The 14,976-nt window shown below is 39.3% G+C and overlaps 1 protein-coding gene across 4 annotated transcripts in view; it reads right to left on the bottom strand.

Moving 5' to 3' along the window:
* atp2b2 (ATPase plasma membrane Ca2+ transporting 2) overlaps nucleotides 1-14,976 on the bottom strand; it is a 134,991-nt gene that overhangs the window by 85,496 nt on the left and 34,519 nt on the right. The window contains exon 1 of one of the 4 annotated variants that reach the window (XM_041980135.1): nucleotides 6,051-6,131. The exons of 2 other annotated variants lie outside the window; for them this stretch is intronic. The gene's annotated coding sequence lies outside the window, so the exon portion shown is untranslated. Of the gene's footprint in view, nucleotides 1-6,050; nucleotides 6,132-14,976 lie in introns of those variants that run through there. One more of the 4 variants, XM_041980137.1, reaches the window with a different exon arrangement.

The following is a 14,976-nucleotide window of genomic DNA, read 5'->3' as shown; positions in this document are numbered from 1 at the left end:
AGTGGGCTGGGTGGTGGAGGTGACAACAGAGGTGCTAAGAGGTGTCTGCAGCCGGAGGTGGGGAAGAGCTGTGGGGGCTGTGAGGAAGTCCTGGGGGCAGGAGATGAGAACGGGTCCCAGTAGGTGGTGGTGTTGGTGTTGGTGGGGGTGGGGGTGGGGGGAGGTGGGGAGTTGTTGTATTGAGATTGAGATGCAGAAGAGGGCCTGCCAGTGGAGGAGGGGTTGGAGTTGAACCTATTGAAAAACATGTTCAACTCGTTGGCACGTAGCTTGTCCCCCTCGGCTGCACCCCCACCTCTCCTCTGAAAGCCTGTGATCTCTCTCATCCCCCTCCAGACGTCCCTGGTGTTGTTGTCCCCCAGTTTGCGCTCAAGTTTTCTCCTGTAGTTGTCCCTGCTCTCCCTTATGCTGTGTTTTAGTTCCCTTTGTACACGCTTGAGTTCAGCAAGATCCTGTCTGACTGTCTGGAAGCCGGGGATGGTGATGTTAAAGTCCGGTATCTGGTCGTGCAGCCACGTCTCTGTGAAACACATAATACTGGACTCTCGGTACTCCCTCTGTGTCCTGACGAGCGCTTCCAGTTCATCCACTTTATTTGCCAGTGATCTAACGTTACCAGTGATGACTGCAGGGATGTAGGGCTTAAACTTTCTTTTTTAAATCCTCCGTTTAAGCCCCGCTCTGCAGCCTCGCCGTCTCCTCTTAAGCTCCTCGGGTATATAGGGCTTCTCTCCAGCCGAGAGAGCCGGGTGTCCCAGGGCCATCAGCTGGTCGCGCGTGTAAATAATGCCGGTGGAGATGTAACAGGCATAGCTCCCAGTGATCCGGAGAGATCCAAGTGCAATTAAAAAGAGTAGAAAATGTGCAATCCATATGAAAAGCATCTCACTGTTGTGCGTGGTGATGATGCGCAGAACAGTGTAAAAATAAAGAATTAAAACGCACGAAGAACGCAATAAAAAACAATAAACTAACACAACTGCTGGAACTACTGCAACAGGCTGCCACTAGGACGGCGCCATCTTACTTAAATTGACTAGAACTATTTGAATATTTGGCTAGTCTATGGAAAACCAAACAGTATATATATTTTTTGTGTTGTATTTTCATTCTTTTGAATACATATATAATCCTTGCACTGGAGTTTCTGACATTTTTGTACTGTTGAGGACAGTTTTGGAGCAATGAGCAAAATAAACTACCAACAACTGAAAAGCAACTTAGCCTGTTTTATTGGTTGACAAAGAACCCTGCCACCAGTGGTGTCAGAAGTGGGATTCGAACCTATGCCTCCAGCAGAGACTGCAACACCTGTGCTTTCCCATCTCACACCTGACAAAAAATGACCTTTTACGGGTGCTCCAGGAAGTACCGACTTTGTTTGAGGCGAAGCCAGGCAGGACCTCGGTCACCACACATGGAATTCGGATATAAGACAACCAACCCATTAGACAGCGACCATACCATGTTCCTCAGCAGCTAGTTGCGAAACTCAGGGGGGAGATCACAACCATGCTGGAGATGGGAGTGCTTGAGCTGTCAGATTCAAAGTGGTGCAATCCAATGGTCCTCCTCACCAAAAAGGATGGCTCACTGGGGACCTGCACTGATTTCAGAAGGCTGAACGCCATCTCAGAGTTCAACACCTATCCCATACCAAGAACTGACAACTTGCTGGAGAGAATTGGGACTATCATGTACATCAACACACTGGATCTTTGCAAGGCCTTTGGAGCCCTCCCACCAACCATACCCAGCTTTTCCCACTCCTAACGGACTAGTTCAGTTCACTGACATGCTGTTTGGCCTCCATAGAGCCCCAGTAACCTTTCAAAGGCTGGAGGTTAGAGTGCTCCAGGGGTATGAAGACTTCAGTGCCACCTATCTAGATGATGTGGTCATCTTTGGCAACACCTGGAAGGAGCACATCAAACGTCTGAGGAGAGTCCTGGGAACCATTCAGAAGGCAGGGCTGACTTTAAACATTGCCAAGTGTGAGTAGGTAAGGCTAGAGGATTGATACTTGGGATAACAGCTGGAACGAGAAGAGGTACAGCCACAGGTTGACAAAGTGGAGACTATCCTCAATTGCCCTCACCCACGGAACAAAAAGGAGGTTTGGTCTTTCCTGGGTTTGGCTGCGTGGTATCACCATTTTGTATCACAGTTTACAACAATTGCTTCTCCACTTACAGCATTTACCACCAAAGGCCAAAAAGCTTTCAGAACCCTTAGAGAAAAGCTGTGTTTATCTCCTGTCCTATGCAGTCCAGACTTTAGCAAGAAATTCCTGGTGCAAGTAAACACATCAGCTGTGGGAATTAGAGCAGTTCTGGCCCAGGGTAATGAGGGAGCTGAGCAACCCATCCTGTATCTGAGCAAGAAGCTATTTTCTTGTGAGACCAGGTACTCCGACATTGACAAAGAGGGACTGGCCATCAAATGGGATCTAAAAAGTCTGTGCTCTTATCTGCTGGGGAGAGAACATAATCTATCTAGACTAATTACCTTCCCCTCGCCTGGATCAGTTCCATGAAGGACCACAACAGCCGGCTTACACGTTGGTACATCTCACTACAACCTTTCAAGTTCAACATCTGACATCGATCTGGTAAAACCAACATTGTAGCAGACCATCTTTCATGTTGCCAAACATTGCCAACCTTGGGGAGGAGCGAGATGATGTAACAAAGCCGTCTCAGCACTGACAGCTGCCCCTACTGACACATGAGTGCATTCACACACATACCTACCTCACTGCTCTCATGGGAACAGGCTGTTTGATTTTTTTTTTTTTTTTTTGCATTGTATAGAAATTAAGAAGAACTTGATAAAACTGGTTTATGTGTGGAAATCAAGCATTACTGAGTCTAAGGGGAGGGGCTTACAGGATTTAAAGATACTATTGAGAAGTGAAAAGAGAGTGAGAAATGGAGTGTGTCATTTAGTTGCTTTGCTGACAAGTGGAAGGAGACTCTGAGAATTGAAGTTGGATTATTTGAATATTTGGCTCGTCTAAGGGAAGACAAACAGTATATTGTTTTTTGTGTTTTCTTTTGATTCTTTTAAATACATAAATAATCCTTGCACTGGAGTTTTGGACATTTTTGCACTGTTCAGCACAGTTTGGAGCAACAAGCACAATAAACCACAAACAACTGAAAAGTGACTGAGCCTGTTTTTTTGGTTTATGAAGAACCCCGCCACAATCGGTCAAGTTTATTATGTTGCAACAAGTTAAATTAAATAACTGCGCACCACATTCTTGGCATCTACAGTAACCATTTGCCGCAGGTTCATTAATTTTTATCAAATATATTTTTATAATCGGAATCAGTACGACTCACAACAGTTCCTTTCATTTTTCAGCCCATGCAGCTAATGCCATTTTTTATTTTTAAGTTGCTCTTGTGAGTATCTGTTATTATTTTTGCTTTACTTCTTCTTATGACACTAGTTCTGTTGCGCCTCTGTTGCTTCTACAGCTGACCAGACACACTCAGTTGAAATTAGAAATCCATTGAGTTATGGACAAACTTCCAGAAATTCTGGCGGAATGGTGGGAAGCCATCCAGCTTACTTAACTTCCTTTTGGATACAGGAATAGTCCAGCCAAGTGTGTCAACTCAATCAAACTCAGAACCCTCCGAAGAGGACAGACTCCCTCCCATAAGTTGCTTTGAACATGTTTATTTCACAAAGATTGGTGATAATGAATTAGTCTCCTTTTATTACTTATTGACATATCACCCATTAAATTTAGAGTAATAATAAATAATAAATTAATTCAAACTAATTTTAACATGTTAATGTTCTGTTATGCATATATTTTGAGCCACTATACTGTATCTTATTCAATATTTCAATACAGTATTTATCTATTTCTGGAAAATAAACCTACTTGTACCATCTGTACCACCTAGTTTGCAGTGCTAAAAGGGAGCAGATGTTATACTCATAATTTTTTTACATTTTTGGTACTTTTAACCAGATAGGAAAACCCCAACCATTTCCGTAAAAACACTGATTGTAATTCAAATATTACTGCAACACAACAAAAACATGATCACTACAGGAATGATTTATAAATAAAGCTGTTTTTCGTGGTATCACACATCTGTACTACCAGATTCTGACATAATGGATGGATTCAATCAAAAGTCTTTGGGTTGCTGCACGGAGATCAAGTTGTGTCAGTCAATACATTCACTTCACTTTTCAATCTATCTTATAAAAAGTGTTATTTAAGGAGCATTATTTGAGCCTGACTGTTTTGTTTGGGTTTTTTTTTTACTTCAAAAATCTGTGTTGTTTCAACATTTTAGACAACATGAAATACAAGAAACCTTAGCCCTACGGCCAAAAAATAAAACATACAGTGTAAGGGACTGTCAGAAAGCACATGACAAGTGACTTCCAACAAGCTTTACAATCTATACAGCTTTTTGCATGACCATCCCGTTAGGTGATGAGACTGAGGATCATCTTGTTGCATTATTGTTCCACATGAAGGAAGATTGTTCAACTTATTTTGTCTTATTTAATTAAAATAAATTAAATAAAACCAAAAAATGACACTGTCACTGACTTAAGTTGACTCAGAGGATGCAGATTTTTTTTCATGATAAAATGACTGTCAAATCTTCTTTACCGCTGTTTCTGTCACTATGCTGTAAAGAGGGTGATGATGAGCAGCATAAATGAATGCAGTGTGCTGCTCTTGACAGTCTGAGATATGCCAGAACCAAGCAAAGAATGAACTTTCTCTGAAGGTGCTTTGTTTTATCAAATGTCTGTTATTCACAATAACAGTTAAATCGATTTAGAATGGCAAAATATGTTGTGTGCTTTCACAAAGAAAGAAAATAGATATTTAAAAAAAAAAAAAATTAAATAAATCACTGGTTAAAGTGCATTGCACTGTATGTATAACAATTAAGTCTAAACTTATGTAACTGGGGATTTGGGATGATAGTTTGTCTTTTTAAGTGCAAGGAGTTTTAGTGAACAACTAAAACTTGACGCAGATATTACACAGCTTAGGCTTTTTATTCTACCTGCTTCATAGTTTAATTTCTTTTTATTCTGTGCACCCAGTTATGTGACTTTCATTCATCTATATCTAGTCATCTATGCTTCATGTATTTTCAAATGCAAGAAAAAGAGAAAGGGTTAAAAAAAAAAAAAGACAAGCAACTAGAAGAGAAATGATACTCTGCTTCTGTGCTGTCTCGCTGTCTTGGTGCAGTGGAGCTGATGTTTGAGGTCACACAGTCCCAGCCCCAATAGTTTGCTTTGACAGCCTAAGAAGATGATCTAATGAAATTGAATAACTACATAACTACAAACGAACCAGCCATGGACTATTGTCTGCCAAAGAGCCAGGCGGCCACACAAGGAAAGCTGACAGGAAACAGATCAAGGAGGAGAGGTGATAATGTTCCCCATTAATTCAGTCACTATGCCAGAGAGTCAGTTGGCTAATGCAGTGAAGACAGCAAACATACATGATAAGCTACGGCAGCTAAACCTGCTGCTATGCCAGAACCAGTCAGTTAGTGTGACAGGGAGGAGAGACTGCAGACTTCATGATACCAACAGATGGCCTGAATAACGCGTCTTCATCAAGAAAAACTACAAGACAAAGGCATCCAATTGCGCCCAAAAATCGAAGTTCACAAAAAAAAACATGTATAACCTGCACAATACCGCATTATCTATATTTGTACATATACTTCTACTGCTATCTTCAATATACTGTGCTTAGACAGAATGCAGATCAAACACATCGTCCAATGTGACTCCTCGTCTCTCCTCCTCCTCTGCTACAAATCACCTGCTCCTAAAAGCACGTTGGATGCAGTTACAGGAAAATACTATCCGTGTCATACATGCCCACAAACTATAGACACACACGGAACAATCTGTACAATTCAGAGCCTCCTGACATGCAGGTGATTCATGCCAACAAAATCAAAAGCAGGTAATGACATCGGCAGACACAGACAAGCAGTTCAATTACATTTCACACAAACACAGCATATACTTACATAGCAGAAAGGTTATCACCACCAACACCGTGATGTGGAAATCCTCTCACCTTAAAATGATGTTGCAACTGCACATGCAGCAGGGGACTGGCCACCACAGCGGCGTGCTGTATGTGTGTGTGTATGTGAGTGAGTGTAGGTGTGCGTGTGTGTGGAGACTCACTAAGCTGCACTCTCACTGCTACTGCCTCAGCTGGGGCTGTCTCAATGCACAGCCTGTACCATGTCGGCAGCCAGCAGGGGTGGGCGTGAGTATCAGTGTGTATGTGTGAATAGTGCGGCATAGCAGAGAGCCTGTTCAAATGACAAGGCTTTTTTTCTGACTGGAAAGATGGATCAAGATTAATAGAAGGAAAGATAAATTGATGGACAGAATGATGAGCATGGAGAGAAAGAGGGGCCGTGGCATGGTAAGCAAAGGCAGAAGTAAACAGCTATGAAAGAGAATCTGTTTCTTTACATCTCCATTTCCATGTGGCTCCCTCTTACTCCCTCTTGTTGATAGATTGAGACTAAAAGGAGAGCAGAGGGTCCACTGAAGACATGCGACCTAACAGCATACATACTACAAAATGATGAGTAATGGAGGGGTGGGGAAAGGAGAAAGAGAATAGATAGAATTGATAAAAGATGTAAGGGCCAGAGGAAAAGACGTCCTGGAGCATCATAGGTGAAAAAGGCATAAGATGGAAGTATAGTGGAAATGTTAGAAAAAAGAGCGAAAGACGAAACTCTGGGAGGCAGTGAAGTCATAAATAAGAATAAAAGATGTGGTTAAAACATGTGGAGGAAAAAAAGAATTTAAAAGACAAGAGGAGAAAGATGGTGGGTTTCAAGGACATGTGTTCTCATGAGGCTTATTTTTGTGTTCTGCAGATTGGAATTCCCAAACAACACACTCACACTAGCACACACGACACCCCCATGAATATAACGCTGCTGTGTGGCTGCCTGTGTGTTTCTGACTCATCCATCTTCTGCATGCATATACACAAACAAACACACCTGTTCTCCCCAACCAGTCATCTGGCTATCCAGCAAGCCAGCCATGACATGAGAGGATAACAGCTCTGTGTCATGTTGCCGTCACGTCATTATCACACATCTCATTGTGTCACAGCTTGCAGGGAGAAAAAGGGGCAGGAAGAGAGGTGTGAGAGGCTCTCTGTGTCAAACTGCATCCCCTCCCCTTACACTCCTGTTTGTTTATCTGTTTTTTTCCCCTTTTATTTTCCTCATGTTTAATTTTCCTGTTATACTCTCACTGTGTCCCTCTTCATTTGAGTCAAAGGTGTATTATGTAAAACAGAGATACTGGACAGCACCATCATCAAAAGCAGTTTCAGGGTATCCCCACTAGGATGAATACATGTTAAACAAAGCTGAGCTTGGCACATACTGCCGGGCTTGGGCTGAGACAGCAGATACAATACACAATATGTACTGACATAGCTAGATTAATATAAAGGTCTCTTTTGACAACACTTGTTCCAATTGTTCCATTTAAGAAAGAGTGTTACCCTTGTTGTCTACAAGTTTTAAATAAGAAAATGAAGTGTTAAGCACAATATCTGCAACAGTGAAGAGAAAGGATGGGTGGGGTAATGTAGCCTGTTATACTCTGCTACACTTGATGTAAACTAATCTAAAGATTAAACAACCTCAAATAGCAACAGTTTGACTTGTGATCAGTGCATAAACAGGAAGTGTGGCTATGGCAATGAATGAGAAAAGAGTTGGAATAGAATAGAATAGAATAGAAATCAGCTTAGCATTAAGAGACTTTTACATCACTATGGTGACTGAATGACTCAACTGAATTTGATATTTGTTCCTGTGTAGTGATTAAATTAAGTGAAGGAAACTATAGTGGAGGAAGAAGATAGAGGGAAAGAAACTGGGAGCAGTGATGGGGATCAGAAACAGGGCCTGAATATCAATGCAGCATGTCTAAGAATTCAGGGCTGCAGTGCACCAAAAACAGGGAACCTGGAAAACAGAGCACAAGACCACAGTAGCATCACAGCGGACGGAGCTTGAGGTACCCGTTTTGCATGACCAACATTTCCCATATAATCTAACAGCCTCCTTCGCTTTTCCGTATGAGTCATAACACATCAAGGTTTTTTTTTTTTTGTGTGTGTGTGTGTGTGTGTGTGTGTGTGTGTGTGTGTGTGTGTGTGTGTGTGTGTTTGTGTGTGTGTGTCTGAATTCTCAAATGTTTCAATTGTAAAATGTTTTAAGTAAGATGTTTCAATACAAAAGAGAAAGATTGACAACCCCGATTCAGGAATGCTTCTGAACAGCTTTGTTGCAAAGTGGGGGGAACATACACCTTTTAGTGCTACTTTACATTTGCCTCATTAACATGATAGTCAAACCTCTACCCACTCACATAATGCAGGCATGCCTTTACACTAGAAAAAAATTTATTTAGCTTGAGAGGAATTTATGTAATACGTCTTAATTAAAGGACAGTCATTCGAGTAGCCTATTAGACACAGCAGTAAAATGTTCTTTGTCTTTTCTTCCTTTCCTTCCATAAAATCAACATTTCTTTCCAGGAGGAATCTGTTAACCCATAAAGTGCCATGTTAATCTCAGGTCAAGCAGGCATCCTGTATCCTTGTAGTCACTAGCCAATAACCATTAGCCTTATTAATTGCAAAAGCCTAATACTATATCCTAAGTGCTGTAGTAAAATGAGACTATGTACTCTGCGTGTGTGTGGGCATGTATACAAGTACACAGTTAATGAGATGACTCCCAAAGGTATCTTACTTTTCTCTGTTTGGGGTCACTATCAGTCAGACCCTCTTTTATCTGACTTGTTTATCACACGCCTATTCACAGTAATAATAATCCCAGTAAAGAAATGTAAAAGTTTATTGGCAATTCATTCAACAGAGTCAAAATGTTGTTGAAGGAATCAGCAGTACTGTTTTTAATTAGCCGAGAATCGTGTGTCATGAATCACTGAAAAGCAGCAGATCTTTATGCATTTGTAAATACTCATGAAAACACTTCCACTGAACCCTATATGTTCATAGCCAATTATTCATTCTATCAAGTTTCATAGTATACATCAGTAATCTAATTATATTATCTTGTAGTTTTTCTCCTGCACATTGACGCCAGTCTAATTTGTGCTCTACAGTACAATCAGCAATTCTCCACTGTGCCTTTTAGAAAACAATATACTACGGGGGGTAAATATAGAGTATCAGTTCATAAGACAGGATATTCATCAAATGCTGCAACATATACACAACTATTTTCCATTCAAGAGCGGTAACTGATGATTACTTTCTGCACTGATTATTCTGCCAGCTAGTTGCTTTACTAAGAAAATAATGTCATTTTAACCAAATGAAAATAAGTTTTAATTCTAATTAAGATTAGCATGGAGTTTTAGCAGAATAATATGTAGTTTGTTTGGACACGTTATCTTTGTTAGTACATACTGATAACAGTACTCCACCCACATTTAACAAAGAATCTCTACTAGGGCAATCATACTGTGAATCATATAATAAAAATCCCCTTTGCAGGCAATTCTATAGGGCCTCATCATCCTGTCCTATTTTCCCCTCATACCACTCTCTCTAACACTATTTCCTTTCCTCTCGTCTCAGTCCTTGTTCTGTGAGTGATGGAGAGCTTCATCCTACTCCCCAAAGACAGTCATAAGCCAGACACTAATGGGAACACGCACACAAGCACAAGCTTGATAGTTGCGGAAAAACTCAAGTCACCTGCATCTATGTACACACTCCCATGCACACAAAGAGCTGGCAGACAGGGAGACATTGTCTGACAGTTGCAATGGACTTGGTGAGATTTTCTTTAGCCATGCTCAAAGCATACCAAACCAGAGGCAAGGGTAGACAGAGGAGAAGGGGACATTATGCAATGATAGATAGTGTCGGTAGTGCATAAAACATCAGCAAACATGCACTGTATCTTTTCAATCTGAGGCTGTATCCTTGGTGTCAAACACAGGAGGTTTGCCAGAATGATAAATTTAGAATTTTTCCATTTGTGTGAACCAGAAATCTACACGCTCTGTCATTTAAGGACAACATCCCTAGATCAAATGCTATACTGCAAAGCATTACCCCATCTGATAACACCTTCTTGTGTCATGCGGTATGCTGACTGAGAAACAGAGAGCCAAGTTGGTGTACTCTGAAATGATGATTCAGCACTGCCCCTACTAGAAAATGGGATTCACAGTATGGTACAGAGATTTTAGGATGACTAATTTATGTATCTCCAGAGTACTTAGGGCAAATATTTAGTTTTGAACATGAAAAATGGCGTTTGAACAGTAGTAAAGATTTTGCCTTATTAATATTATGTCAGTCAGCAATATTAGGAAAGTGAAGTTAGACAGATATTACAATTTAGCCAAAACAGTCCTGATCACAATCTTCAATGCATAGCTGTGTCTCTCACAGATGGTCACAATATCATCAATAGGATTTTCCCATCACTAACAAAAAGTAAACACAGAGAAGTTATAGCGTGTGAAGAGTAATCTGTGGGTGGAAGACTACAGCTCACTGCTGAGACATCTGCATCAAACAGATGCCACTTTCCCTTATTACCATAGTGGTAATTGACTTTCTGCAAAGAGCACAGTTAAGTCTTGTCTTTACAAAAAGCACAATGATTGTATGCGCTGGCTCCATACTTACTCGCTGTGTTGAAATACAAATTCATCACCTGTTGCTTTTTTTAAACCTTTGTAATGCCTTAAATAGTAACATTAAACAATAAGAAGTAACTTTTCCTTCTAATAATATATTTAATATATTTATTCATCAGCTAATTTGCTCACAATCAAAAGTCAGGTATATGATTATAAGATTATATTTAATTCAGATATGATACAGTGCATTTTCTTCTTGGTTAAAATGTATTGCAACAATAAGCCTTTACTATTAATGTCATTAGATATATATTTATGAAAACGAAACATTTGAACTTATGTTTGGCCATCCCTTCATGTACAGTTTGTTTTAGTAAATTAGGTTGAATTTGAGCTAAGTTGTATTTACTGACAAGGCTTAACAACTGTCTGGTCTGTGCTCCTGATGTATGGATCCTGTTCAGCTGGATGTGCATTTACTCAGATAGTCAGGTACAAGGGAGAAAAAGATGGATTACCACAGTCATTAATCTACCCAAGCCCCCTGTCTTATTTACATCCATCTTTTCTTTCTCTCATTTCCTCTACACATAAACCCTCTCCTAAATAACCACACAATCAGTCTGTATCCCAACTTCTCCAACAGGAAGTAATACCTGACTGTAAGCATTGAGATGTTATTGATGATTAGTCAGTTTTATTTATCTGTTAGCAGGATAAAGGATGCAAAGGAACAGAAATAACCTATAGTAACTCTTAATGCTGTAGCCAGTTTTCATCTGAATGAAACTGCCTTTTTTGCAGCATTAGACAATATGTAGCTTTTACTATGCTTTTATACATTATTCCTGCACTGTCCATAATTTTTATTTTTGCAGTATCAAAACAAGATGTCAGATAAAGAAGATAAATAGTATTGATATTCTGTTTGGCTAAGTAAACACAATTATGAAATGAGAGCCCCTGGATGAAGCAAATGCTACTTCCCTGAAAAATACATAAATAAAAAAAACTTTCATTTAAAGATATGAGGTTAAATGGAAGGCATCTGTACATCATGAAACACAGTTCATTTGAAGACAAGTGACTTTCTAAAAAATGGAAAAACAAGCTGGCAGTGAACGCCTTGATTATCAATCAGTATTGTTGCAAGACGCTATCTTTTTGGTTGGAAACTTGCAAATACACGGGCAGGATAAACTCTGTAAACTGTACAGTGACACATAATGTCAAAAATAACAGAAAATTTAAAGAGAAAAAAGAAACTCAGCTCACAGCACACAAAAGCTCTTTTACTTTTAAAATGCCAATTAATCACAGCCAAGTCGATATGAGGAAAAATGCTCTCTAAAAAGCAGAGCAGGACTGCAAAGAGAGAGGAAGATGATGAGGAATACCATAGGCAACACTTTCCAATGCAGACCCACTTTGAATGGAAATTGAAAAAGGCTAAAGACCAATTTAATGAATGCATGAAGAAAATACGTTCATCAACTAAGCAGTTTGTCTGTGACCTACAGTATAGCTAGTTTTCTAGTTGTTTCTAATGAGCTTTCAAATTATTCAAAGGTGCATTGAATATAGAATTACAGTCCATCCATTAGTGTGGTTACAATAAAACTCACTAAAACTGCGTGGTTGTGTATTTATCTGCTGAAAGTCTGCCCCATTTTTTTTTTACAGTTTTTAGTATATGGGCTGAAACATTTATTCAAATGATAACTAACTACTAGATAATAAATGCACACATTGTCCACAGTCAAATGTTTACATCAGTAGTACTGATGTAGGAGCAACCAAGACCTCTGATGCATGTAGGTATTATATTTTTAACATATATGTTGGGAACAAGAATGTTGGAAAACTAAAAGCCAGCAAGCTCTTTCATCATTCTAAAATGAATTGTTTGTAAAAACTTAAGTTAGCAGTGAAAGTCTGAGTTTGCCTTTGAAGAAGAAAATAATTCAGAAATACAAAACTAACTATTCTCCAAAAGCAGCAAAGCTAACTCTTGTCTTATGAGAACAGACAAGACAGTGTGTGAAAGGTGCTGAAATTTAATTTACTATATTATCACTAGTTACAGATGGTCAGTCTCACCAATGGAAAATAAAGAGGTGAGAATAAAAGGTTATAGTCTGTTAAAAGAAGGAAGGTTGTAATCCCCAGCAAGAAGAAAGGTTATTTAACTGGATTCAGCTCTGACCTCTAGCACCATTCAAAGCACACACACACACACACACACACACACACACACACACACACACACACACACACACACACACACACACACACACACACACACACACAAGTCCTGCTGGGTAAGCACTCCATAAGGTCATTAATACCACTTCTTACTGCAGCCACCTCTGCAGCTTTACAGTAAAGAATATCCCTTTAATGCAACCTGTTAGTGTGTGATCATGCATACATTTATACTTAAGCAATCATTTAGGTATGATAGATTACACAAGCCAGCTATTACTGCAATGTATATGGCAAAATCTGCTTGACATCGCAAAAGACTTACATAATGTTAACAACAAGTCTAGAACCATATCATTCTGTAGTTTACCCCATTGCATCAATATGATAGAGGTGCACATCCTTTGTACAAACATCATGACACATAACAGGTTTTGTTTGGTTCTGTAGTTTCTGGTTCTTTAGTTAAGAGATATCTGTGTTGCCAGATCTAACAAGACTGTACTACTAAGACACAGTCAGGCCTTGAACAAAGTTAATTCTTTCTGATTCACTGGTCTAAAAAAGGCAATTAAGCATCAGAATGTTCAGAGCATATATGGCTTGTACAAAGTGGGTCTAATATTTTCTTTAACACTACAGTATAAAAATAATGAGTGCTCGGTTCTCTTAAAACAATGATTGGACTCAAACTGAAGCTAGTCTACTAAGCAGAGATACAGGAAATAACTCTTAAGTGGACCGTGTCCTGCTGGCCTATAGAGTAACTAAACTCTGTGTTTGGGCAAGTGGAAGGTCTCATGTAGGTATTCAAATTGGTAATTAAAAACAAATTTGATTATTCTTTTTTTCAATACTAAAGCTGTGTAATTGTTTCTTGATGTCCAGAGTGTTCAATGCCACGTTGCCAAGTCTGTCAAAGAATGTGTTTACGACTCGTGGATCAATCAAACGCTGCTGTTCACATGCTGTGGGATTTACCATCTTACACAGTGTGAGCTACCAGCTAAATATGAATTTAAAATGTTCTTTTGAACACATTATGTTGATTAAGTTTGTTGAAAAAAGCAGCATGTCATGGGAACAAAACTTGCTGGGTCTGCTATAATCATTTGAATGATGATTGTTAAGTTTATGTAATGATATTGTGGCATTATTAAAGGACACATGTTCAGCTTAGATATTCTTGCAAATTTAGAAAGCTGCAGGCCCACGACCCTAACATAAAAACTGAAGCCATGAGCACTTACAATGTTAATATTGCATCGCATCAATATAGGATAGGTCCTTCTGCCATGCAGTATTAATGTTATCGAATGTTTTCAACAGTTATTAGTGTATTGGCATCAACAAAAGGCTCCTGGTGTGTTTACTAATTCAATTTATGCAGAACTGGAGGGAAGTGGTGACCTAGTGAATTGCAAGGTGGCTCTGTAGCTGGAGGACCCAGGTTCCAATCCCCAGACTGGCCATAGAAGTAAACCACTGTGTGCCCCTGAACAAGCCCCTTAACCCCTAAACTGATTCCTGGGCAAAGAAACATGGCAGCCAACTGCTCTCTAAAGATAAAGAGAATAAAGGATTTATTATCATTATAACTAAAGCTTTGATAAAAAGATTTTGGCAACATGCTTTCTAACAAGGAAAACGGCAGTGAAATCTTGCAGTACATCATTACTTTATTATTATTATTATTATTATTATTATTATTATTATTGTTATTATTATTAAATATTTATAACTGTACAGTAATGGAGAGAAAAGCCTGTAACATGATGCTGTAGCTTTCAAAGTTTTACTTTAACAATCTCCTGACCTGCTGCTGTCTAACTGACCTTAGACATTACTGGAAGTTCTGTTTTAAACTGAGCAGTTATCAACATGTGTTTCATGTTTAAAAAACTTTAAACAGGGACTTTAGGGCAGGAACAGTATGTATTGCTCTCTTTCCATTTTTGCTGTTCTTGTGCTTGACACATTCCACTGTTGAAAGATTTCCAGCCCTCGAAAAGTTCTTGTTGCTATGCAACTGATCTGCCTGGCACTGAGAATAATGCTAGCTCACAG

The sequence above is a fragment of the Melanotaenia boesemani genome, chromosome 3 (assembly GCF_017639745.1).
Source record: "Melanotaenia boesemani isolate fMelBoe1 chromosome 3, fMelBoe1.pri, whole genome shotgun sequence".
Taxonomy (NCBI): Eukaryota; Metazoa; Chordata; class Actinopteri; order Atheriniformes; family Melanotaeniidae; genus Melanotaenia; species Melanotaenia boesemani.
The sequence above is the reverse complement of the archived record's forward strand: the minus strand, read 5'-3'. Positions and strand labels throughout refer to the sequence as shown.